Below are 27532 nucleotides of genomic sequence, written 5' to 3'. Positions count from 1 at the left end.
CCTCTGGAGGACCCCACATTTGAACAATCTGAGAAAAAAACATCTGGATGGAGAAACCACTCCCCTGGATGTAAAGCCTAGCGGTTGAGATAATCCGCTTCCCTATTGTCTACACCTGGGATATGCACCGCAGAGATTAGACAGGAGCTGGATTTCGCCCAAACAAGTATTCGAGATACTTCTTTCATAGCTTGCGGACTGTGAGTCCCACCCTGATGATTGACATATGCCACTGTTGTGATAATGTCTGTCTGAAAACAAATGAACGGTTCTCTCTTTAACAGAGGCCAAAACTGAAGAGCTCTGAGAATTGCACGGAGTTCTAAAATATGTATTGGAAATCTCGCCTATTGAGATTTCCAAACCCCTTGTGCTGTGAGAGATCCTTAAACAGCTCCCCAACCTGAAAAACTTGCATCTGTTGTGATCACAGTCCAGGTTGGCCAAACAAAAGAAGCCCCTTGAACTAAATGATGGTGATCTATCCACCATGTCAGAGAGTGTCGTACATTGGGATTTAAGGATATTAAATTGAGATATCTTTGTATAATCCCTGCACCATTGATTCAGCATACAAAGCTGAAGAGGTCTCATGTGAAAATGAGCAAAGGGGATCGCGTCCGATGCTGCAGTCATGAGACCTAAAACTTCCATGCACATAGCCACTGAAGGGAATGACTAAGACTGAAGGTGCCGGCAGGCTGCAACCAATTTTAAACGTCTCTTGTCTGTTAGAGACAGAGTCATGGACACTGAATCTATCTGGAAGCCTAAAAAGGTGACCTTTGTCTGAGGAATCAAGAAACTTTTTGGTAAATTAATCCACCAACCATGTTTCCGAAGAAAGAATTCTAGTTGATTCGTGTGAGATTCTGCAGTATGTAAAGATTGAGCTAGTACCAAGATATCGTCGAAATAAGGAAACACTGCAATACCCTGTTCTCTGATTACAGAGAGTAGGACACCCAGAACCTTTGAAAAGATTCTTGGAGCGGTTGCTAGGCCAAATGGAAGAGCAACAAATTGGTAATGCTTGTCTAGAAAAGAGAATCTCAGAAACTGAAAATGTTCTGGATGAATCGGAATATGAAGGTATGCATCCTGCAAGTCTATTGTGGACATATAATGTCCTCGCTGAACAAAAGGCAGAATAGTCCTTATAGTCACCATCTTGAAAATTGGTACTCTAACATAACGATTCAAAATTTTCAGATCCAGAACTGGTCTGAATAAATTTTCCTTCTTTGGGACAATGAATAGATTTGAATAAAACCCCAAACCTTGTTCCAGAAGAGGAACTGGCATGATTACCCCTGAAGACTCCAGGTCTGAAACACACTTCAGGAAAGCCTGAGCTTTTACTGGATTTTACTGGGATATGTGAGAGAAAAAATCTTCTCACAGGAGGTCTTACTCTGAATCCTATTCGATACCCTTGAGAGACAATGCTCTGAATCCATTGATTTTGAACAGATTTTATCCAAATATCCTTGAAAAAACCTTAATCTGCCCCCTACCAGCTGAGCTGGAATGAGGGCCACACCTTAATGCGGACTTAGGGGCTGACTTTGGTTTCCTAAAAGGCTTGGATTTATTCCAATTTGAGGAAGGTTTCCAATTGGAGGCAGATTCCTTGGGGGGAGGATAGAGTTTTCATTCCCTATTCTGACAAAAGGAACGAAAACGGTTAGAAGCCTTAGATTTACCCTTAGGTTTTTTTTTATCCTGAGGCAGAAAAACTCCTTTTCCACCAGTAACAGTTGAAATAATAGAATCCAACTGAGAACAAAATAAATTATTACCTTGGAAAGAAAGAGATAGTAATCTAGATTTAGATGTCATATCAGCATTCCAAGATTTAAGCCACAAAGCTCTTCTAGCTAATATAGCTAAAGACATGGATCTAACATCACAAATAAAATGATTAGCATGTTGCAGTAAGAAAATAATGCTAGATACGTCAGAATCCAATTCTTGTTGCGCTAAATTCTCCAACCAGAAAGTTGATGCAGCTGCAACATCAGCCAAAGAAATTGCAGGTCTGAGAAGATGACCTGAATATAAATAGGCCTTCCTTAGATAAGATTCAAGCTTTCTATCTAAAGGATCCTTAAAGGAAGTGCTATCTACCATAGGAATAGTAGTACGTTTAGCAAGAGTAGAAATAGCCCCATCAATTTTGGGGATCTTTTCCCAAAACTCTATAAACTTTGCTTGCAAAGGATACAATATTTTAAACCTTAAAAAAGGAATAAAAGAAGTACCTGGCTTATTCCATTCCTTAGAATCATATCAGAAATAGGAAAAAAAACTCCTGGAGAGACCACAAGAGGTTTAAAAACAGCATTTAAACGTTTATTAGACTGAACGTCAAGAGGACTGTTTACCTCAATATCCAAAGTAATTAACACTTCTTAATAAAGAATGCATATACTCAATTTCAAATAAAAAAGTATATTTGTCAGTGTCAATGTCTGAGGAGGATCTTCTGAATCAGATAGATCCTCATCAGAAAAGGATAAATTATCATATTGTTGGTAATTTGAAATTTCATAATCTAAATGAGAAGTTTTAAAAGAACTATTACATTTATTTGAAGGTGGAAATGCAGACAAAGCCTTCAGAATAGAATCAGAAACAATTTTTTTAAAAATTTACAGGTATATTATGCACATTAGAAGTTGAAGAAACTGCAACTGGCAATGTACTATTACTGATGGACACATTATCTGAATGTAAAAGTTTATCAAAACAACTATTACAAATGACATTCGGCGACATAATTTCTACAACTTTACAACAAATGCACTTAGCTTTTGTAGAACCGATGTCAAGCAGCAATGTTCCAGCAGAAGCTTCTGAGGCAGGGTCAAAGTGAGACATCTTGCAAAATGTAAGAGAAAAAACAACATATAAAGCAAAATTATCTATTTCCTTATATGACAGTTTCAGGAATGGGAAAAAATGCAAATAGCATAGCCCTCTGATAGAGAAAAAATCAAGAGGCAAACATCAATGGGGTATTGAAATAATGAAAAAGTTTGGCGCCAAAAAATGACGCACAACGTAACTAAACTTTTTCGGCGCCAAAAAATAACCGGAAATGACACACTTGCGTTACTAATGACGCAACCGTGTGAAAGATCTCGGTGTCAAGTATGACGCCGGAAATGACGAACTTGTGTCATAGACGTACCTTTTCGCGCCAAAAAAAAATTTGCGCCAAAAAATGACGCAATAAAGTTTAGCATTTGTCGCACACGCGGGCCTAATACCGCCCACAATTTGTAAGAAGTAGTCAATTGAAAAAAAGACTAAACCCCAGGTAAGAAATACATTTCATTTTTAAAAGATGTTTATATTCCCCAAATATGAAACTGACAGTCTGCAGAAGGAAATACATGAACCTGACTCATGGCAAATATAAGTACAATACATATATTTAGAACTTTATATAAATGCATAAAGTGCCAAACCATAGCTGGGGTGCCTTAAGTAATAAAAAACATACTTACCAAAAGACACCCATCCACATATAGCAGATAGCCAAACCAGTACAGAAACAGTTATCAGTAGAGCTAATGGTAATTTGAGAGTATATCGTCGATCTGAAAAGGGAGGTAGGAGATGAATCTCTACGATCGATAACAGAGAACCCATGAAATAGACCCCCGTTAGGGAAATCATCGTATTCAATAAGTGATACTCCCTTCACGTCCCTCTGACATTCGCTGTACTATGAGAGGAATCGGGCTTCAACAATGCTGAGAAGCGCATATCAACGTAGAAATCTTAGCACAAACTTACTTCACCAACTCCATAGGAGGCAAAGTTTGTAAAACTGAATTGTGGGTGTGGTGAGGGGTGTATTTATAGGCATTTTGAGGTTTGGGAAATTTTGCCCCTCCTGGTAGGATTGTATATCCCATATGTCACTAGCTCATGGACTCTTGCCAATTACATGAAAGAAAGTGTGTTTTTTTCCATTTTTTCAGCATATTTTATAATCTTTTTATAGTAAATTAAGATATGATGAAAATAATCGTATCTTTAGAAAGTCCATTTAACGGCAAGAAAAACGGTATATGATATGTGTGGGTACAGTAAATGAGTAAGAGGAAAATTACAGCTAAACACAAACACTGCACAAATGTAAAAATAGCCTTGGTCGCAAACGGTCAGAAAATGGAAAAGTGCTGTGGTCACTAAGGGGTTAAATCCTTCATCTGATGCTGAAGTGGTATCCTTGAGATTTAAGCTTGAACACTTTCATGTCCTGTTAAAGGAGGTTTTGGCTACCCTGGACGACTCTGATACCTCTGTCGCTGTCAACCCAAGGAAATCTAGTAAACTCAATAAATACTTTGATGTTCCTTCCTCTGTGGAAGTGTTTCCAGTGCCAGACCGTGCTATGGAAATTATTGCACAGGAATGGGAGAGACCTGAGATTCCTTTTCCCCTGTCTCCTGTCTTCAAAAATATTTTTTCTGTTTCTTACTCCATTGAGGAGTTGTGGCAAGCGGTGCCCAAAGTAGAAGGGGCCATTTCTACTCTGGCTAAGAGAACCATTATTCCTATTGAGGATGGCTGTTTTTTTTAAGGATCCAATGGACAAAAAGCTGGAGGCTTATTTGAAAAAAATGTATGTTCATCAAGGTCTTCAATGGCAACCTGCAGTGTGTATTGCCACTGTGACAAGTGCGGCAGCCTATTGGTTCGATGCCTTGTCTGAGTCTCTTCAGGTAGAGACTCCCTTGGAGGAGATCAAAGACAGGATTAAGGCTCTTAAGTTAGCCAATTCCTTTATTACTGATCCTAAATTGCAGGTTATCAAGTTGGGAGCCAAAATATCTGGTTTTGCTGTATTAGCGCGCAGAGCTTTGTGGCTGAAATCTTGGTCAGCGGATGTTTCTTCTAAGTCCAAGCTTTTGGCGATCCCTTACAGGGGTAAGACCTTGTTTGGACCTGGTCTGGCAGAAATTATTTCTTATATCACGGGTGGCAAAGGGTCTTTCCTGCTGCAAGATAAGAAGAATAGACCGCAAGGACATCAGAGTAATTTTCGTTACTTTCATAACTTCAGAGGTAAGCCTTCCCCTTCCTCTTCCACGCAGGAACAGGCCAAACCTTCTTGGAAACCCAATTAGTCTTGGAACAAGGGGAAGCAATATAAGAAACCTGGAGCTGATTCCAAATCAGCATTAAGGGTTTGCCCCCGATCCAGGATAGGATCAAGTGGGGAGAGAGCGTTGGTGATTCTTATAGACCCTACGTGGCCTTGCTGGATTTGGTATGCAGACCTAGTGGAGATGTTGTCTCTTCCCCTTGGAGACTACCTTTGAGGAAGGACCTTCTACTTCAAGGTCCCTTCCTTCATCCAAACCTCGTTTCTCTGAAGCTGACTGATTGGAGATTGAACTCTTAGTTCTGTCCAAGCATGGGTTTTCTGAGTCGGTCATTGAGACCATGATTCAGGCTTGCAAGCCTGTTACTAGGAAGATTTAGCATAAGATATGGTGTAAATATCTTTATTGGTGTGAATCCATGGGTTACTCTTGGAGTAGGGTCAGGATTCCTAGGATTTTGTTGTTTCTCCAGGAAGGTCTGGAAAAGGATTTGTAAGCGAGTACTCTGAAGGGTCAGATCTCTGATTTGTCTATTTTACTACATAAGCGTCTGGCGGATGTGCCAGATGTGCAATCTTTTTGTCAGGCCCTGATGAGAATCAGGCCTGTGCTTGTCGGTTTCTCCTCCTTGGAGTCTTAACCTTGTTCTTAGAGTTTTGCAGCAGGCTCCGTTTGAGCCAATGCATTCCATAGATATTAAGTTGTTATATTGGAAGGTTTTGTTTCTTGTTGCTATATCTTCTGCTCTGAGAGTCTCGGAACTCTCACCCTTGCAGTTTGTTTCACCTTATCTTATCTTTCATGCCGATAAGGTGGTTCTTCGTACTAAGTTAGGTTTCCTTCCTAAAGTTGTTTTGAATAGGCTTATTAATCAGGAAATTGTTGTTCCTTCTCTATGTTCTAATCCTTCTTGTCCTAAGGAAGGTTTGTTACACAACCTGGATGTTGTTCGTGCTCTGAAATTCTACCTACAGACAACTAAGAATTTTCGCCAGTCTTCTGCCTTATTTGTTTGTTTCCCTATGAAACGTAGAGGTCAGAAAGCTACAGCTACTTCTCTTTCTTTTTGGTTGAGAAGTATAATCCGTTTAGCTTATGAGACTGCTGGACAGAAGCCTCCTGAGAGAATTACAGTTCATTCCACTAGGACTGTCTCTTCTTCTTGGGTTTTCAAGAATGAAGCTTCTGTGGAACAGATTTGCAAGGCTGCAACTGGGTCTCCTTTGCATACTTTTTCCAAATTTGCATCAGCTGAGGCTTCTTCTGGGAGAAAGATTCTTCAAGAGGTGGTGCCTTCTGTTTAGGTTACCTGTCTTGTCCCTTCCTAATCATCTGTGTCCTCTAGCTTGGGTATTGATTCCCACTAGTAATTTATGATGCCATGGACTCACCATATCTTAGGAAAGAAAGCATAATTTATGCTTACCTGATAAATTTATTTATTGCCGGATATGGTGAGTCCACGATCCCGCCCTTTATTTTTGAGACAGTTATTTTACTAACATCTCAGGCATCTCTATACCTTTGTGTTATCTTCTTTTTCTATTTTCCTTTGGCTGAATGATTGGGGTTTATGGGTAAGGGAAGTGACATTTAACAGCTTCGCTGTGGTGCTCTTTGCCTCCTCCTGCTGGCCAGGAGTGATATTCCCACTAGTAATTGATGATGCCATGGATTCACCATATCCGGAAATAAATACATTTATCAGGTAAGCATAAATTATGTTTTCGGATCTATTTTTGTACCAGGTTTCCATTGAAATATATAGCCCAATGCGTGCAGCTCTTTTCATGTATGTGTAAGTTAACATTGTGTTAAGGCTTCCATCCAATGTCAGATTTCTCAAAAACCTCACAAGTTCATTGCTATGGTAACCCAATCATATTTCTCTTGTAAAGGTGTATCCAGTCCACGGGTTCATCCATTACTTGTGGGATATTCTCCTTCCCAATACTGATGTCGCGAACTTAAAAATTTCGGTTCGCAAACGGCAGACTCGAACTTCCGCTACTGTTCACGAACCGGCGAACCGCGCAAACCGCCATTGACTTCAATAGGCAGGCGAACTTTAAAACCCACAAGGACTCTTTCTGGCCACAATAGTGATGGAAAAGTTGTTTCAAGGGTACTAACACCTGGACTGTGGCATGCTGGAGGGGGATCCATGGCAAAACTCCCATGTAAAATTACATAGTTGATGCAGAGTCTGCTTTTAACCCATAAAAGGCCAAAATCACCTAACATTCCTAATTGTTTGGAATAACGTGCTTTAAAACATCAGTTATGATGTTGTATCGATCAGGTAGCGTAAGGGTTACGCCCGCTTCACAGTGACAGACCAAACTCTCCGTGTAACGCACCGCAAACAACCGCAAACAGTCCATTTGCACAACCACGAGATAGATAGATTTGATAGATAGATACATAGATTACATAGCTCAATAGATGCAATATACATATGATAGATACAAATTACATAGATCAATAGATGCAATATACATTTGATAGATACGAATTACATAGATCAATAGATGCAATATACATTTGATAGATACGAATTACATAGATCAAAAGATGCAATATACATTTGATAGATACGAATTACATAGATCAAAAGATGCAATACACATTTGATAGATACGAATTACATTGATCAATAGATGCAATATACATTTGATAGATACGATTGATAGTTAGATAGATTTGATAGATAAATAGATAGATTTGAAAGATATATAATTTCCCTGACAGAGTATAACAATAAGACATGCGGTCTGGGACCCGTGGTGTGTTAAGTAGTACTATTCTTAGCAGTTTACTACTACCTGTTACTCCCCCTATCGGGGGAGATCTATATGGCCTGCATTTTTCGAACAGGGAGATGGAAGAAGATGATTGGTCTGTCCTCCTACTTCAAATTTGTCCTAAACACAAGTGGCTGTCTCAAAACAGTCCGGCCATGAGATAGATAGATTTGATAGATAGATATACATAGATTGATAGTTAGATAGAATCGATAGAAGATAAATAGATAGATTTGATAGATATATAATTACCCTGAAAAAGTATAATAATAAAACATGCGGTCTGGGACCCATGGTAACTAGGTTGTGTTAAGTAGTACTATTGTTAGCACTTTAATCCCTGTTACTCCCCCTATTGGGGGAGGTCAATATGGCATGCATGATTACCCTGAAAAAGTATAACAACAAGACATGCGGTCTGGGACCCATGGTAACTAGGTTGTGTTAAGTAGTACTGTTCTTAGCAGTTTAATCCCTCTCACTCCCCCTATTGGGGGAGGTCAATATGGCCTGCATGATTACCCTGACAAAGTATAACAACAAAACATGCGGTCTGGGACCCATGGTAACTAGGTTTTGTTAAGTAGTACTGTTCTTAGCAGTTTAATACCTGTTACTCCCCCTATCGGGGGAGGTCTATATGGCCTACATGATTACCCTGACAAAGTATAAGAACAAAACATGCGGCCTGGGACCCATGGTAACTAGGTTGTGTTAAGTAGTACTATTCTTAGCACCTTAATCCCTGTAACTCCCCCTATCGGGGAAGGTCTATATGGCCTGCATGATTACCCTGACAAAGTATAACAACAAGATATGTGGTCTGGGACCCATGGTAACTAGGATGTGTTAAGTAGTACTGTTCTTAGCAGTTTAATGCCTGTTACTCCCCCTATCGGGGGAGGTCTATATGGCCTGCATGATTACCCTGACAAAGTATAACAACAAGACATGCGGTCTGGGACCCATGGTAACTAGGTTGTGTTAAGTAGTACTGTTCTTAGCAGTTTAATACCTGTTACTCCCCCTATCGGGGGAGGTCTATATGGCCTGCATGATTACCCTGACAAAGTATAACAACAAAACATGCGGCCTGGGACCCATGGTAACTAGGTTGTGTTAAGTAGTACTATTCTTAGCACTTTAATCCCTGTTACTCCCCCTATAAATTACACTAATGTTACAACAGATAGGATTAATGGCACTCAGGATAGAAGTAGGCACAGTATGTGCTGGCAGCCTGACACACAGGCTGGCACTAGTGGCAGGCTGGCCTGGCAACTAAAATTAAATAACACTAGAAGACTGATGTAAAAGGTTTTTTTTTTACAAAATTTAAACTAATGTTACACCAGATAGGAGTGGTGGACTGGCACTGAGGATGGAAGTAGGCACAGTATATGCTGGCAGCCTGACACACAGGCTGGCACTAATGGCAGCCAGGCTGGCCTGGCAACTAATATTAAATAACAGATATGAGTGGTGGCTGCTGGCACAGCAATTAAACAACGTTGTAGGCTGTGTAAGCCTGACACACAGGCCTGATAGAAAATGAAATTAGATTACACTAGCAAAATGATTTAAAAGTTTTTTTTTTAAATTTAAAATAATGTTAAGCAGATATGAGTGGTGGTTGCTGGCACAGCAATTAACCACAGTATGCTGTGTAAGCCTTACACACAGGCCTGATAGAAAATGAAATTAGATTACACTAGCAAAATGATTTAAAAGTTTTGTTGTTTAAATTTAAACTAATGTTAAGCAGATATCAGTGGTGGCACTAATCACAGTATATGCTGTGAGCCTCACACACAGGCTGAAAGCCAGGCAAATGCAAATAAAATTACAAATAATAAAAAAAAAATGACTGAGGTTCTAGCCCTAAAAAGGGCTTTTTGGGGTGCTGTCCTTACAGCAGAGATTAGATGAGTCCTTCAGGACTGTAGTGGACACTAAATACACTAGCCTAGCTATCTATTTCCCTATAATGTCAGCAGCAGCAACACTAAAGCTCCTCTCACTAAGAAAGCAAGATCGTAATTAATCTAAAATGGGTGCTGCCAAGGAGCTGGGAGGGTCTGTGAGGGAGTGTCTGCTGCTGATTGGCTCAAATGTGTCAGAAGGCTGTGAGATACAGGGTCAAAGTTTACTCAATGATGACAAATAGGGGGCGGATCGAACATCGCATATGTTCGCCCGCAGCGGCGAATGCGAACAAGCTATGTTCGCCGGGAACTGTTCTCCGGCGAACAGTTTGCAACATCACTACTTCCCAACAGGAAGCTGCAAGAGGACACCCACAGCAGAGCTGTCTATATAGCTCCTCCCCTAACTGCCACCCCCAGTCATTCTCTTGCAGCTCTCGACAAGAAAGGAAGTATCAAGAGATATGTGGTGACTTAGTGTAGTTTTTACCTTCAATCAAGAGTTTGTTATTTTTAAACGGTACCGGCGTTGTACTGTTTTACTCTCAGGCAGAAATTGGAAGAAGAATTCTGCCTGGAGGTCTGATGATCTTAGCGGTTTGTAACTAAGGTCCATTGCTGTTCTCACACATAACTGAAGAGTATGGAAAGAAAACTTCAGTTGGGGGGACGGTCTGCAGATTACCTGCTTTGACGTATGTTCAGTATATTTTTTTCTAGAGAGATGATAAGGTCTAGAAAATGCTGACAGTGCCTGGTATATTTGAGGTAAGCCTGATACAGTGATTTAACAACGACTGGGATCATGCTTGCAAAAAAGGGTAATATTCATGTTAATACTCATATTACTTAGTGTAAAAACATTTTCATGGTTTATAGAAAAAACGTTTTTTCTCTGAGGGTGATAAATCTTTACTTGGGGCCTAGTTTTCCACATGGCTGGTTAGATTACTCCTAGGAGTGCTTTTTTAAGGCCCTCTGACATTGAGTGCATGGTGGGAGGGGCCTATTTTTGCGCTCTAAATGCGCAGTTGATTTTCAGACTGAGACATCCAGCTTCCCTAAAGGAGTCCTCTGACATCTAGGACTACTATAGAGGGTTTTGTTCCTGCAAAAAGCCTGTTTAAGGGCAGGTAGGAGCCACAGCAGAGCTGTGGCAGTGTGTTTGACTGTTTGTTAACGGTTTTAACTTTTTTCTAATCCGTTTTTGGGCCTAAGGGGTCAATCATCCATTTGCAAGTGGGTGCAATGCTGCTTTAGTCCCTTATACACACTGTAAAAATTTCGTAGAGTTTACTACTTTTTATCACTGTTTTGCATTTTATGTGGTAGTTTTTTTCTCTTAAAGGCACAGTACCGTTTTTATATAATTGCTTTTTCACATTTATTAAAGTGTTTTCCAAGCTTGCTGGTCTCATTACTAGTCTGTTAAACATGTCTGACATAGAGGAAACTCCTTGTTCATTATGTTTAGAAGCCATTGTGGAACCCCCTCTTAGAATGTGTACCAAATGCACTAGTTATAAAGACCATATTATGGCTTTTAAAGATTTATCACCAGAGGTTTCTCAGAATGACAAAAGGGAGGTTATGCCATCTAGCTCTCCCCACGTGTCAGAACCTATAGCTCCCGCTCAAGTGACGCCAAGTACATCTAGCGCGTCCAATGCGTTTACCTTACAAGACATGGCGGCAGTTATGAATCATTCCCTCACAGAGGTATTGTCCAAACTGCTAGGGTTACAAGGAAAGCGAGACAGTTCTGGGGCTAGAACAAATTCAGAGCTCTCTGACGCTTTAGTAGCTATGTCTGATATACCCTCACAATGTGCAGAAGCCGAAGCAGGAGAGCTTCTATCTGTGGGTGACATTTCTGATTCAGGGAAGGCATTACTTCAGTCTGACTCTGAAATGACAGCGTTTAAATTTAAGCTTGAACACCTCCGCTTGTTGCTCAGGGAGGTTTTAGCGACTCTGGATGACTGTGACACCATTGTAGTCCCAGAGAAATTGTGTAAAATGGACAAATACTTTGCAGTGCCTGTTTACACTGACATTTTTCCAATCCCTAAGAGGTTTTCAGAAATTATTACTAAGGAATGGGATAGACCAGGTGTACGGTTCTCTCCCCCTCCTGCTTTTAAAAAGATGTTTCCTATAGATGCCGCAACACGGGACTCGTGGCAGACGGTCCCTAAGGTGGAGGGAGCAGTCTCTACTCTAGCTAAGCGTACAACTATCCCTGTCGAGGACAGTTGTGCTTTCCTAGATCCAATGGATAAAAAAATTAGAGGGTTTCCTTAAGAAAATATTTATACAACAAGGTTTTATTCTCCAGCCTCTTGCATGCATTGCCCCAGTCACTGCTGCAGCAGCTTTCTGGTTCGAGTCACTTGAGGAGGCTCTACATGCAGAGACCCCATTGGATGATATCCTAGACAGGCTTAAAGCTCTTAAGTTAGCCAATTCATTTATTTCTGACGCCGTTTTTCATGTAACCAAGCTAACGGCTAAGAATTCAGGTTTTGCCATTCAGGCACATAGGGCGATATGGCTTAAATCCTGGTCAGCTGACGTTACTTCAAAGTCTAAACTTCTTAACATCCCCTTCAAAGGGCAGACCCTATTCGGGCCTGGACTGAAGGAGATCATTTCTGATATTACTGGAGGAAAAGGCCACGCCCTTCCCCAGGATAGCTCCAACAAATTATGGACCAAACAAACTAATTTTCATTCCTTTCGAAACTTCAAGAGTGGCACAGCTTCATCTTCCTCTACTACAAAACAAGAGGGAAATTTTGCCCAGTCCAAGCCAGTCTGGAGACCTATCCAGGCTTGGAACAAGGGGAAGCAGGCCAAAAAACCTGCTGCTGCCTCTAAGACAGCATGAAGGAGTAGCCCCCGATCCGGGACCGGATCTAGTGGGGGGCAGACTTTCTCTCTTCGCCCAGGCTTGGGGAAGAGACGTCCAGGGTCCCTGGGCTCTGGAGATTGTTTCCCAGGGATATCTTCTGGATTTCAAAGCTTCATCTCCAAAGGGGAGATTTCATCTCTCACAATTATCTGCAAACCAGATAAAGAGAGAGGCATTCTTACGTTGCGTTCAAGACCTACTGGTTATGGGAGTAATCCACCCAGTTCCAAAGGAGGAACAGGGGCATGGCTTCTATTCAAATCTGTTTATAGTTCCCAAAAAAGAGGGAACTTTCAGACCAATCTTGGATCTCAAGTTCCCAAACAAATTTCTCAGGGTTCCATCCTTCAAGATGGACACTATTCGAACCATCCTACCTATGATCTAGGAGGGTCAATATATGACTACCATGGACTTAAAGGATGCTTATCTTCACATTCCGATACACAGAGATCATCATCAGTTTCTCAGGTTCGCCTTCCTAGACAGGCATTGCCAGTCTGTGGCTCTTCCCTTCGGGTTAGCCACGGCACCAAGAATCTTTGTGAAGGTTCTAGGGTCCCTTCTGGCGGTTCTAAGGCCACGGGGCATAGCAGTGGCCCCTTACCTAGATGACATTCTGATACAGGCGTCAACTTTTCAAATCGCCAGGTCCCATACGGACATGGTTCTGGCATTCCTGAGATCTCACGGGTGGAAGGTGAATGAAGGAAAGAGTTCTCTATCCCCTCTCACAAGAGTTTCCTTCCTAGGAACTCTGATAGATTCAGTAGAAATGAAAATTTTTCTGACAGAGGTCAGGTTGTCAAAGCTTCTAACTTCCTGCCGTGCTCTTTATTCCACTTCTCGTCCATCAGTGGCTCAGTGTATGGAAGTAATCGGCTTAATGGTAGCGGCAATGGACATAGTTCAGTTTTCCCGCCTACATCTCAGACCACTGCAACTTTGCATGCTCAATCAGTGGAATGGGGATTACACAGATTTGTCCCCTCTACTAAATCTGGATCAAGAGACCAGGGATTCTCTTCTCTGGTGGCTATCTCAGGTCCATCTGTCCAGGGGAATGAGTTTCCGCAGGCCAGAATGGACTATAGTAACGACAGATGCCAGCCTTCTGGGCTGGGGTGCAGTCTGGAACTCCCTGAAGGGTCAGGGTTCGTGGACTCAGGAGGAGGCCCTCCTTCCGATAAACATTCTGGAACTAAGAGCGATATTCAATGCTCTTCAGGCTTGGCCTCAGCTAGCTGCGGTCAGGTTCATCAGATTTCAGTCGGACAACATCACAACTGTAACCTATATCAACCATCAGGGGGGAACAAGGAGCCCCCTGGCAATTTTGGAGATTTCAAAGATAATTCTATGGGCAGAGGTTCACTCTTATCATCTCTCAGCTATCCATATCCCAGGAGTAGAGAACTGGGAGGTGGATTTTCTAAGTCGGCAGACTTTTCATCCGGGGGAGTGGGAGCTCGATCCGGAGGTATTTGCCCAGTTGATTCAACTATGGGGCAAACCAGAACTGGATCTCATGGCGTCTCGTCAGAATGCCAAGCTTCCTCGTTACGGGTCCAGGGATCCCAAGGCAGCGCTGATAGATGCTCTAGCAGCGCCCTTGTCCTTCAGCCTGGCTTATGTGTTTCCACCGTTTCCTCTGCTCCCTCGTCTGATTGCCAAGATCAAGCAGGAGAGAGCTTTGGTGATCTTGATAGCTCCTGCGTAGCCATGCAGGACTTGGTATGCAGACCTGGTGGACATGTCATCCTTTCCACCATGGACTCTGCCGCTAAGGCAGGACCTTCTACTTCAAGGTCCCTTCAAACATCCAAATCTAATTTCTCTGCATCTGACTGCTTGGAGATTGAACGCTTGATTCTATCAAAGCGTGTTTTTTCCGAGTCGGTCATTGATACCTTAATTCAGGCTCGAAAGCCTGTCACCAGAAAAATTTATCATAAGATATGGTGTAAATATCTTCATTGGTGTGAATCCAAGGTTTACTCATGGAGTAAAGTCAGGATTCCTAGGATATTATCCTTTCTCCAAGAGGGATTGGAGAAGGGATTGTCAGCTAGTTCCTTAAAGGGACAGATTTCTGCTCTGTCTATTCTTTTGCAGAAACGTCTGGCTGAGGTTCCAGACGTTCAGGCGTTTTGTCAGGCTTTGGTTAGAATCAAGCCTGTGTTTAAACCTGTTGCTCTGCCATGGAGTTTAAATTTAGTTCTTAAAGTTCTTCAAGGGGTTCCGTTTGAACCTTTGCATTCCATAGATATTAAACTTTTATCTTGGAAAGTTCTGTTTTTAGTAGCTATCTCCTCGGCTCGAAGAGTTTCGGAGTTATCTGCGTTACAGTGTGATTCCCCTTATCTAATTTTCCATGCAGATAAGGTAGTTTTACGTACTAAACCTGGGTTTCTTCCTAAAGTGGTATCTAATAAGAATATCAATCAGGAGATCGTTGTTCCTTCATTATGTCCTAATCCTTCCTCTAAGAAGGAACATCTATTACACAATCTTGATGTAGTTTGTGCTTTAAAGTTTTATTTACAAGCTACGAAGGATTTTCGTCAAACATCTGCTTTGTTTGTTGTCTACTCTGGACAGAGGAGAGGCCAAACGGCTTTGGCAACTTCTCTTTCTTTTTGGCTGAGAAGCTTAATCCGCTTAGCTTATGAGACTGCTGGCCAGCAGCCTCCTGAAAGAATTACAGCTCATTCCACTAGAGCGGTGGCTTCCACATGGGCTTTTAAAAATGAGGCCTCTGTTGAACAGATTTGTAAGGCGGCAACTTGGTCTTCGCTTCATACTTTTTCTAAATTCTACAAATTTGATACTTTTGCTTCCTCGGAGGCTATTTTTGGGAGAAAGGTCTTACAGGCAGTGGTGCCTTCCGTTTAAGTGCCTGCCTTGTCCCTCCCTTCATCCGTGTCCTAAAGCTTTGGTATTGGTATCCCACAAGTAATGGATGAACCCGTGGACTGGATAGACCTTTACAAGAGAAAACTAAATTTATGCTTACCTGATAAATTTATTTCTCTTGTGGTGTATCCAGTCCACGGCCCACCCTGTCTTTTTAAGGCAGGTGTTTTTTATTTTTAAACTACAGTCACCACTGCACCCTATAGTTTCTCCTTTTTTCTTGCTTGTCTTCAGTCGAATGACTGAGAATATCCCACAAGTAATGGATGAACCCGTGGACTGGATACACCACAAGAGAAATAAATTTATCAGGTAAGCATAAATTTTGTTTTTAAAAATTAATGTTAGCTCCAATGCTCCTTATCTGTGATTGGCTAGAGAAGGAAAAACTCAGTAGTTTTTTTGCAATGTTAGGAGTTTGGTGCTTTTTGAGCTAGTTAGAGTGATTTGGTCACCTAATACATGATCAAAGAATTTATTTTAAATTAAGGGAAGCCATATTTTTGTTTTTAGTTTCTTTTTAAATTTATTTTTATCTATGATATTTAGTGCTGCCCGAGGCATACATCTATTTGGAGTTTTGTGCTTAATTATATTTTTCTATGTAAGTGCATATTGAAATAACAACACAGCCCCAACCTACTTAGTGCTGCACTAAATATAATATATTACATTTTTAGCAAGTTGTTTGCAAGTTGCAAATAGCTTGCTAAAAATCCAAGGGGGGCAGTTACCCCACCTTGAACCCCCAACCCAAAACTGAAAGTAAATAAACAGCCAATGAGAGATCTCCATAAAAAAATACTAGTTTGTTATTGCTGATGACTGTTATATTTTAAATTGCAGGTTGCTTTAGTAGCCTAGCATGCTCAGTTCAGGACACATACAGTTATCCCTCTCCTATAATTCTGTGCCTAGTTAAGTGTAAACACTCCAATCAGAAACAAACAATCAAATGGCCATATTTTGTGAACGTGTTTCATAATTTCTAAGGCCCTGATTATCAAAGTGCTGCAATGTGGTAATATAATCAAAAGAGATCTGACGCAAATCGCGATGTTGAAAAAACTGAGGATTACGTCATTGTTTATAGGCAGCATTGCTGTGAGTAGGTTAACTATACATCTCAATGGGTGGTGAGGCTGGCAAAATCTTACAAACAGCATCAGCACCGACATTGGAGATGTAAAGTAAATAATCCCTTTTCAATAGATCACCAAACCTCATAAACATAACTATGAACCTCTAAACCATCAATTCCCCACCACAATAAATTTCCTACTCTGCCTAACTCCTAAACCACCAACACCCCACAGCACTATCCCCCTAACCTAATTAACCCCTACACCGCCAATACCCCACTGCATTATACCACTAACCTAATTAACCCCTGCACTGCCACAACCCCACAGCAATAATACCTACACTACTTAACCCCTAAACTGCCAATAAACCCCACAATAACCTTCCTAATCTACTTAACCCCTAACAACTAACCCTGCAAAGACCCCTAAACTAACACCCCCTAAGTTACACAAAATAAAAAACCCACTAACATTACAAAATACAAAAACATTAGAAAATAAAAAAAACACTACTAAAACCCCCCCACAAAAAACGGTTATGCCTATACTAAAACTAAAGTCCCACTAATAAAAAAAGCCCACCCCAAAATAAAAAACCCTATACTAACACTAAAACCTATTCTAAAAATTGCCCTTAGAAGGGCATTCTGTAGAGCATTGCCTTAAATGGACAGTCTACAGTATAATTTATGTTGTTTTTAAAGATAGATAATCCCTTTATTACCCATTCCCCAGTTTTGCATAACCAACACAGAACTATTAATATACTTCTTACCTCTGTGATTACCTTGTATCTAAGCATCTTCTGAAAACTCCCTGATCACATGACTTTGTATTTATTATCTATTGACTTGCATTTAGTACTGTGTTTTGCTAAATCTTAAATAACTACTTGGGTGTGAACGCTTACGGCTAGATTACGATTCTTGCGTTTTAACGCCCGCTGGTATTACAAGTCAGGCAGGTACAGGTGTACCGCTCACTTTTTTTCTGCGACTCGAGCATACTGCAAATCCCCTTACGTTAATTGCCTATCCTATCTTTTTAATGGGATTTTCCTAATGCCGGTATTACAATCGCTGGAAAAAGTGAGCGGTACACCCTCTCCTGGCAAGACTCCTAACGCATTTTAAAGTCAGTAGTTAAGAGTTTTATGGGCTGACACCGGAACATAAAGCTCTTAACTAAAGTGCTAAAAAGTACACTAACACCCATAAACTACCTATTAACCCCTAAACCGAGGACCCCCCACATCGCAAACACTATAATAAAATTATTTAACCCCTAATCTGCCGACCGGACATCGCCGCCACTGTAATAAATATATTAACCCCTAAACCACAGCACTCCCGCCTCGCAAACACTAGTTAAATGTTATTAACCCCTAATCTGCCGTCCCTAACATCACCGACACCTACCTACATTTATTAACCCCTAGTCTGCCACCCACAACGTCGCCAATACTATATTAAATTTATTAGCCCCTAAAGTCTAACCCTAAGTCTATCCCCCCCCTAACTTAAATATAATTTAAATAAATTTAAAAAAATTACTACAATTAAATAAATTATTCCTATTTAAAACTAAATACTTACCTATAAAATAAACCCTAAGGCCTAGATTTGGAGTTTGGTGGTAGAAGGGCTGTTAACGCTCCGCGGGCTTTTTTCTGGCCGCACCATAAAATTAACTCTGGTATCGAGAGTTCAATAAAATGCTGCGTTAGGCTCCAAAAAAGGAGCGTAGAGCATTTTTACCGCAAATGCAACTCTCGATACCAGAGTTGCTTACGGACGCGGCCAGCCTCAAAAACGTGCTCGTGCACGATTCTCCCATAGGAAACAATGGGGCTGTTTGAGCTGAAAAAAAACCTAACACCTGCAAAAAAGCAGCGTTCAGCTCCTAACGCAGCCCCATTGTTTCCTATGGGGAAACACTTCCTACGTCTGCACCTAACACTCTAACATGAACCCCGAGTCTAAACACCCCTAACCTTACTCTTATTAACCCCTAATCTGCCGCCCCTGCTATCGCTGACCCCTGCATATTATTATTAACCCCTAATCTGCCGCTCCGTACACCGCCGCAACCTACGTTATCCCTATGTACCCCTAATCTGCTGCCCCTAACACCGCCGACCCCTATATTATATTTATTAACCCCTAACCTGCCCCCCACAACGTCGCCGACACCTACCTACACTTATTAACCCCTAATCTGCCGAGCGGACCTGAGCGCTACTATAATAAAGTAATCAACCCCTAATCCGCCTCACTAACCCTATCATAAATAGTATTAACCCCTAATCTGCCCTCCCTAACATCGCCGACACCTAACTTCAATTATTAACCCCTAATCTGCCGACCGGAGCTCATCGCTATTCTAATAAATGTATTAACCCCTAAAGCTAAGTCTAACCCTAACACTAACACCCCCCTAACTTAAATATAATTTAAATCTTACGAAATTAATTAACTCTTATTAAATAACTTATTCCTATTTAAAGCTAAATACTTACCTGTAAAATAAACCCTAATATAGCTACAATATAAATTATAATTATATTGTAGCTATTTTAGGATTAATATTTATTTTACAGGCAACTTGGTAATTATTTTAACCAGGTACAATAGCTATTAAATAGTTAAGAACTATTTAATAGTTACCTAGTTAAAATAATAACAAAATTATCTGTAAAATAAGTCCTAACCTAAGTTATAATTAAACCTAACACTACCCTATCAATAAATTAATTAAATAAACTACCTACAATTACCTACAATTAACCTAACACTACACTATCAATAAATAAATTAAATACAATTGCTACAAATAACTACAATTACATAAACTAACTAAAGTACAAAAAATAAAAAAGAACTAAGTTACAAAAAATAAAAAAATATTTACCAACATTAGAAAAATATTACAACAATTTTAAACTAATTACACCTACTCTAAGCCCCCTAATAAAATAACAAAGACCCCCAAAATAAAAAATTCCCTACCCTATTCTAAATTAATAAATGTAAAAGCTCTTTTACCTTACCAGCCCTGAACAGGGCCCTTTGCGGGGCATGCCCCAAGAAAATCAGCTCTTTTGCCTGTAAAAAAAAACATACAATACCCCCCCCCCCAACATTACAACCCACCACCCACATACCCCTAATCTAACCCAAACCCCCCTTAAATAAACCTAACACTAAGCCCCTGAAGATCTTCCTACCTTGTCTTCACCATCCAGGTATCACCGATCCGTCCTGGCATCCGGTGCTGAAGAGGTCCAGAAGAGGGTCCAAAGTCTTCCTACTATCCGGCAAGAAGAGGACATCCGGACCGGCAAACATCTTCTCCAAGCGGCATCTTCGATCTTCTTCCATCCGGTGCGGAGCGGGTCCATCTTGAAGCAGCCGACGCGGATCCATCCTCTTCTTCCGTTGTCTCCCGACGAATGACAGTTCCTTTAAGGGACGTCATCCAAGATGGCGTCCCTCGAATTCCGATTGGCTGATAGGATTCTATCAGCCAATCGGAATTAAGGTAGGAATATTCTGATTGGCTGATGGAATCAGCCAATCAGAATCAAGTTCAATCGGATTGGCTGATCCAATCAGCCAATCAGATTGAGCTCACATTCTATTGGCTGATCGGAACAGCCAATAGAATGCGAGGTCAATCTGATTGGCTGATTGGATCAGCCAATAGGATTGAACTTGATTCTGATTGGCTGATTCCATCAGCCAATCAGAATATTCCTACCTTAATTCCGATTGGCTGATAGAATCCTATCAGCCAATCGGAATTCGAGGGACGCCATCTTGGATGACGTCCCTTAAAGGAACCGTCATTCGTCGGGAGACAATGGAAGAAGAGGATGGATCCGCGTCGGCTGCTTCAAGATGGACCCGCTCCGCACCGGATGGAAGAAGATCGAAGATGCCGCTTGGAGAAGATGTTTGCCGGTCCGGATGTCCTCTTCTTGCCGGATAGGAGGAAGACTTTGGACCCTCTTCTGGACCTCTTCAGCACCGGATGCCAGGACGGATCGGTGATACCTGGATGGTGAAGACAAGGTAGGAAGATCTTCAGGGGCTTAGTGTTAGGTTTATTTAAGGGGGGTTTGGGTTAGATTAGGGGTATGTGGGTGGTGGGTTGTAATGTTGGGGGGGGGTATTGTATGTTTTTTTTACAGGCAAAAGAGCTGATTTTCTTGGGGCATGCCCCGCAAAGGGCCCTGTTCAGGGCTGGTAAGGTAAAAGAGCTTTTACATTTATTAATTTAGAATAGGGTAGGGAATTTTTTATTTTGGGGGTCTTTGTTATTTTATTAGGGGGCTTAGAGTAGGTGTAATTAGTTTAAAATTGTTGCAATATTTTTCTAATGTTGGTAAATATTTTTTTATTTTTTGTAACTTAGTTCTTTTTTATTTTTTGTACTTTAGTTTATGTAATTGTAGTTATTTGTAGCAATTGTATTTAATTTATTTATTGATAGTGTAGTGTTAGGTTAATTGTAGGTAATTGTAGGTAGTTTATTTAATTAATTTATTGATAGGGTAGTGTTAGGTTTAATTATAACTTAGGTTAGGACTTATTTTACAGGTAATTTTGTTATTATTTTAACTAGGTAACTATTAAATAGTTCTTAACTATTTAATAGCTATTGTACCTGGTTAAAATAATTACAAAGTTGCCTGTAAAATAAATATTAATCCTAAAATAGCTATAATGTAATTATAATTTATATTGTAGCTATATTAGGATTTATTTTACAGGTAAGTATTTATCTTTAAATAGGAATAATTTATTTAATAAGAGTTAATTAATTTCGTTAGATTTAAATTATATTTAAGTTAGGGGGGTGTTAGTGTTAGGGTTAGACTTAGCTTTAGGGGTTAATCCATTTATTATAGTAGCGATGAGCTCCGGTCGTCAGATTAGGGGTTAATAATTGAAGTTAGGTGTCGGCGATGTTAGGGAGGGCAGATTAGGGGTTAATACTATTTATGATAGGGTTAGTGAGGCGGATTAGGGGTTAATTACTTTATTATAGTAGCGCTCAGGTCCGCTCGGCAGATTAGGGGTTAATAAGTGTAGGCAGGTGTCGGCGACGTTGAGGGGGGCAGATTAGGGGGTTAATAAATATAATATAGGGGTCGGCGGTGTTAGGGGCAGCAGATAAGGGGTACATAAGGATAACGTAGGTGGCGGCGCTTTGCGGTCGGCAGATTAGGGGTTAATTATTGTAAGTAGCTGGCGGCGACATTGTGGGGGGCAGGTTAGGGGTTAATAAATGTAATACAGGGCTCGGCGGGGTTAGGGGCAGCAGATTAGGGGTACATAAGTATAACGTAGGTGGCGGTCGGCAGATTAGGGGTTAAAAAAATTTAATCGAGTGGCGGCGATGTGGGGGGACCTCGGTTTAGGGGTACATAGGTAGTTTATGGGTGTTAGTGTACTTTAGGGTACAGTAGTTAAGAGCTTTATGAACCGGCGTTAGCCCAGAAAGCTCTTAACTCCTGCTTTTTTCAGGCGGCTGGAGTTTTGTCGTTAGAGCTCTAACGCTCACTTCAGAAACGACTCTAAATACCGGCGTTAGAAAGATCCCATTGAAAAGATAGGATATGCAAATGGCGTAGGGGGATCTGCGGTATGGAAAAGTCGCGGCTGAAAAGTGAGCGTTAGACCCTTTAATCACTGACTCCAAATACCGGCGGTAGCCTAAAACCAGCGTTAGGAGCCTCTAACGCTGGTTTTCACGGCTACCGCCAAACTCTAAATCTAGCCGTAAGATAGCTACAATATAACTAATAGTTACATTGTAGCCATCTTGGGGTTTATTTTTATTTTACAGGCAAGTTTGTATTTATTTTAGCTAGGTACAATAGTTATTAAATAGTTATTAACTATTTAATAGCTACCTAGTTAAAATAAGTACAAATTTATCTGTAAAATAAACCCTAACCTAAGTTATAACACTATACTATAATTAAATTAATTACCTAAACTAGCTAAAATTAATTACAATTAAATAAAATAAACTAAATTACAAAAACCCCCCACTAAATTACAGAAAATAAAAAAGAAATTAATTTTTTTTAAACTAATTACACCTAATCTAATCCTCCTAATAAAATAAAAAAGCCCCCCAAAATAAAAAAAATCCCTACCCTATACTAAATTACAAATAGCCCTTAAAAGGGCTTCTTGCGGGGCATTGCCCCAAAGTAATCAGCTCTTTTACCTGTAAAAAAAAATACAATACCCCCAACATTAAAACCCACAACCCACACACCCAACCCTACTCTAAAACCCACCCAATCCCCCCTTAATAATATCTAACACTACCCCCTTGAAGATCACCCTACCTTGAGCCATCTTCACCTAGCCGGGCACAAGTGGACCTCCAGACCGGCAGAAGTCTTCATCCGATCTGGCCAGAAGAGGACATCCAGATGGGCAGAAGGTTTCATCCAGGCGGCATCTTCTATCTTCATCCATCCGGAGCGGAGTGGGTCCATCTTGAAGACATCCGACATGGAGCATCCTCTTCCATCCATCGTTGACTGAAGAATGAAGGTTCCTTTAAGTGATGTAATCCAAGATGGCGTTCCTTCAATTCCGATTGGCTGATAAAATCCTATCAGTCAATCGGAATTAAGGTAGGAAAAATCCTATTGGCTGATGCAATCAGCTAATAGGATTGATCTCGCATTCTATTGGCTGTTCCAATCAACCAATAGAATGTGAGCTCAATCCTATTGGCTGATTGGATCAGCCAATAGGATTGAACTTCAATCCTATTGGCTGATTAGATCAGCCAATAGGATTTTTCCTACCTTAATTCCGATTGGCTGATAGGATTCTATCAGCCAATCGGAATTGAAGGGACGCCATCTTTGATGACGTCACTTAAAGGAACCTTCATTCTTCAGTCGCCGTGGGATGGAAGAGGATGCTCCGTGTCGGATGTCTTCAAGATGGACCCGCTCCGGATGGATGAAGATAGAAGATGCCGCCTGGACGAAGCCTTCTGCCCATCTGGATGTCCTCTTCTGGCCGGATCAGATGATGACTTCTGCCGGTCTGGAGATCCACTTGTGCCTGGCTGGGTGAAGATGGCTCAAGGTAGGATGATCTTCAAGGGGGTAGTGTTAGGTTTTATTAAGGGGGGATTGGGTGGGTTTTAGAGTAGGGTTGGGTTTGTGGGTGGTGGGTTTTAATGTTGGGGGGTATTGTATTTTTTTTTTACAGGTAAAAGAGCTCATTACTTTGAGGCAATGCCCCGCCAAAAGCCCTTTTAAGGGCTATTTGTAATTTAGTATAGGGTAGGAATTTTTTTATTTTGGGGGGCTTTTTTATTTTATTAGGGGGATTAGATTAGGTGTAATTAGTTTAAAAATTTGTAATTTCTTTTTTATTTTCTGTAATATAGTGTTTTTTTTTCTTGGAATTTAGTTTATTTAATTTAATTGTAATTAATTGTAGGTAGTTTAGGTAATTTATTTAATTATAGTGTAGTGTTAGGTGTAATTGTAACTTAGGTTAGGGTTTATTTTACAGGTAAATTTGTACTTATTTTAACTAGGTAGCTATTAAATAGTTAATAACTATTTAATAACTATTGTACCTAGTTAAAATAAATACAAAGTTGCCTGTAAAATAAAAATAAACCCTAAGATGGCTACAATGTAACTATTAGTTATAGTGTAGCTAGCTTAGGGCTTATTTTATAGGTAAGTATTTAGTTTTAAATAGGAATAATTTATTTAATTATGGTAAATTTATTTAGATGTATTTAAATTATATTTAAGTAAGGGGGTGTTAGGGTTAGATTTGGATTTAGGGGTTAATAAATTTAATGTAGTGGCGGCGACATTGGGGGGGAGATTAGGGGTTAATAATATTATGAAGGTGGCGACAATGTCGGGGGCGGCAGATTAGGGGTTAATAAGTGTAAGATTAGGGGTTCATAGGGATAATGTAGATGGCGGCAGTGTCCAGAGCGGCAGATTAGGGGTTAATAATAAAATGCAGGTGGCGATGATGTCGGGGTCGGCAGATTAGGGGTTAATAAGTGTAAGATTAGGGGTGCTTAGACTCGGGGTTCATGTTAGGGTGTTAGGTGTAGACATAACTTTTCTTTCCCCATAGGAAACAATGGGGCTGCGTTAGGAGCTGAATGCTGTTTTTTTTTCAGCCAGTTCAGCCCCATTGTTTCCTATGGGGAAATTGTGCACAAGCACGTTTAGCCAGCTTACCACTACTGTAAGCAACGCTGGTATTGAGGTGAGATGTGGAGCAAAATTTTGCTCAACACTCACTATTCTGAGGCTAACGCCGGCTTGCAGAAAACTCGTAATACCATCGTTGTCTTAAGTGAGCAGTAAGAAAACAAGGCTCGTTAGCACCGCTCACCATTACTGACAAAAACTTGTAATCTAGCCAAATGTTATTTATATGGCCCACATGAACGAACAGTCTCCTGTTGTGAAAAGTAAATAAAAAAACATGTGATAAGAGGCTGTCTATAGTGGCATAGAAATGTAGAGGTTTAATTGTTATAAAGTGAATTATTGTGCGAAGCTGAGGGATGGATAGTAATGGTGTTATCAATCTTTTTAAACAATAACAATTTTAGTGTAGACTGTCCCTTTAAATGGATTTAAAGATATCCCTATTATAAAACCAAAATAGTGCTAAAACTCTTACACTTACACAGAGAAACCCATGTGCAGCAGAGAAACAGATTGCAGCAAGCTCGACTCACTTCAGTTATCTAAGTTACTTCATTCGCTTGGTATCCATTATTGAAATGCATACGTAGGTAGGCTCAGAAGCAACATAGCACTGCTGGGAGCTACCTGCTAATTAGTAGCTGCACATATATGTCTCCTCTCATTGGCTCACCTAATGTGTATATCTAGCTCCAATTAGTGCATTTATGCACCTTCAACAAAGGATACAAAAAACAAGACAATTGGATAAAATAAGTAAATTGTTAAAGTTGGGTTTCATGTCCCTTTAAAAATAATTGATTAAGGTACGAATGTTAACGCAGCCAAAAATGATCTCCTTCTTTCATGCAGAAAAGATTTACACTTTGGGCCAAAAAGCTCTTAAAAGTTAAAATGTATGCTATTCAATAACTATATCCAGTTGATTGAGTCTAATGTCGGCCAACATGTATGTAAGCTTTACTTTTGTTCTTGGCAAATCCTGATGCCATAAAATCAATGCATTTACATTTGTGCTGCTGTTGGCTTGTAGCAGTATCTACTACTTTAACTTTAGTATGATTCTGATTAGGCATGCAATTTTAAAACAAAAAAGTTGCACAAACACGTCAAACATACATTACAAAGTACAGTTACACTCATATTAACACTCGGCTAGATTACGAGTTTTGCGTTAGGATGGTAGCGTTAGTTACGAGTACTTTATTTCCTTTGCACACTTTCTTAACGTTGGTATTACGAGTCTCAAAACAACCTCGTAACGCGTCACGGTAACACGACTACCTCGTTTATTTAAGAAGCATAATCACGGCAGCGTTAAACATTCTCCCATAGAGATCAATGATAAATGAAAGAAGCACGCATTTTTCAGCTAACACTCGATCTTGCGAGAAATACACACTGCTCTGTCATATTATGTATACCACATAATGCATAAAAAAACACACATCAAATGTACAAACAACAATCATGCAACATAGCACATACACATTACACATTCACAATCGGAAAAGAAAAAGAATAAACAACATTTACACTAAACGAGGAATACATAAAAACCTTACGATCTTACAACACGGAACAAAACAACACGAAAACATATTTGCACACTCATACACAAACAAAACATTCGCATTCAAGATTACGTAATATTATTACAAAGAAACATTTACATCACTTCACAAATACGACACCATCACAAATCACCATTTACATTTACAGATAATACTTTTTGACAATGTTATGCAAAACGATCACTATGACATCATCGCATTATACACATTCCAAAAATACTAACTCAATATGAGCATGCGCAAATTTACACAACTAATACACATTGCACACATACTAATTACAAACAAAGCACACCTGAACATCTACTTTGCAAACTGGTACATCATTAAAACATTTACATAGGGTATATACGCATGCTACAAGCATGGCTTCTTTGACTGTGTTGCTGGAGGGTTTTGTGAGATTAGAGAGGAGAGATTTAGTGTGTTACTGTTATTGTGAGAGTTAGTGTTAGTGTGAGAGAGTGAGTTAGTGTTATTGTGAGAGCTAGTTATAGTGAGTGTGAGATAGTGTGTGAGAGTTAGTGTTAGTGCGAGATAGTGAGTTAGTAGTAGTATGAGATAGTGAGTTAGTGGTAGTGTGAGATAGTGCGTTAGTGAGAGAGAGTTTGTTTGGGTGAGTGTGCGAGTAGTTTTTCTGAAAACTTAAATTAACACATTTACACGCAAACACATTCAATACATACATACATTTATCAATAACACTACATACACTCCATACCCCATCCCCTCTCATACTAAACTCCATACCCCATTCCCTTTCATTCCATACCCCATTCCCTTTCAGCCCATACCCCATCCCCTTTAAGCCCATACCCCATTCCCTGTAAGCCCATACCCATCCCATAGTTAGATTTTGTTTACATATCCTCATTTTAGTCTTTTTATACATTGTTGTCTGTTTAATACCCCTTACCCTTTTTTATTTATATCCATTTCACACTTTGAGCAC

Source organism: Bombina bombina, chromosome 2, assembly GCF_027579735.1.
Source record: "Bombina bombina isolate aBomBom1 chromosome 2, aBomBom1.pri, whole genome shotgun sequence".
NCBI classification, from domain to species: Eukaryota; Metazoa; Chordata; class Amphibia; order Anura; family Bombinatoridae; genus Bombina; species Bombina bombina.
The sequence above is the reverse complement of the archived record's forward strand: the minus strand, read 5'-3'. Positions refer to the sequence as shown.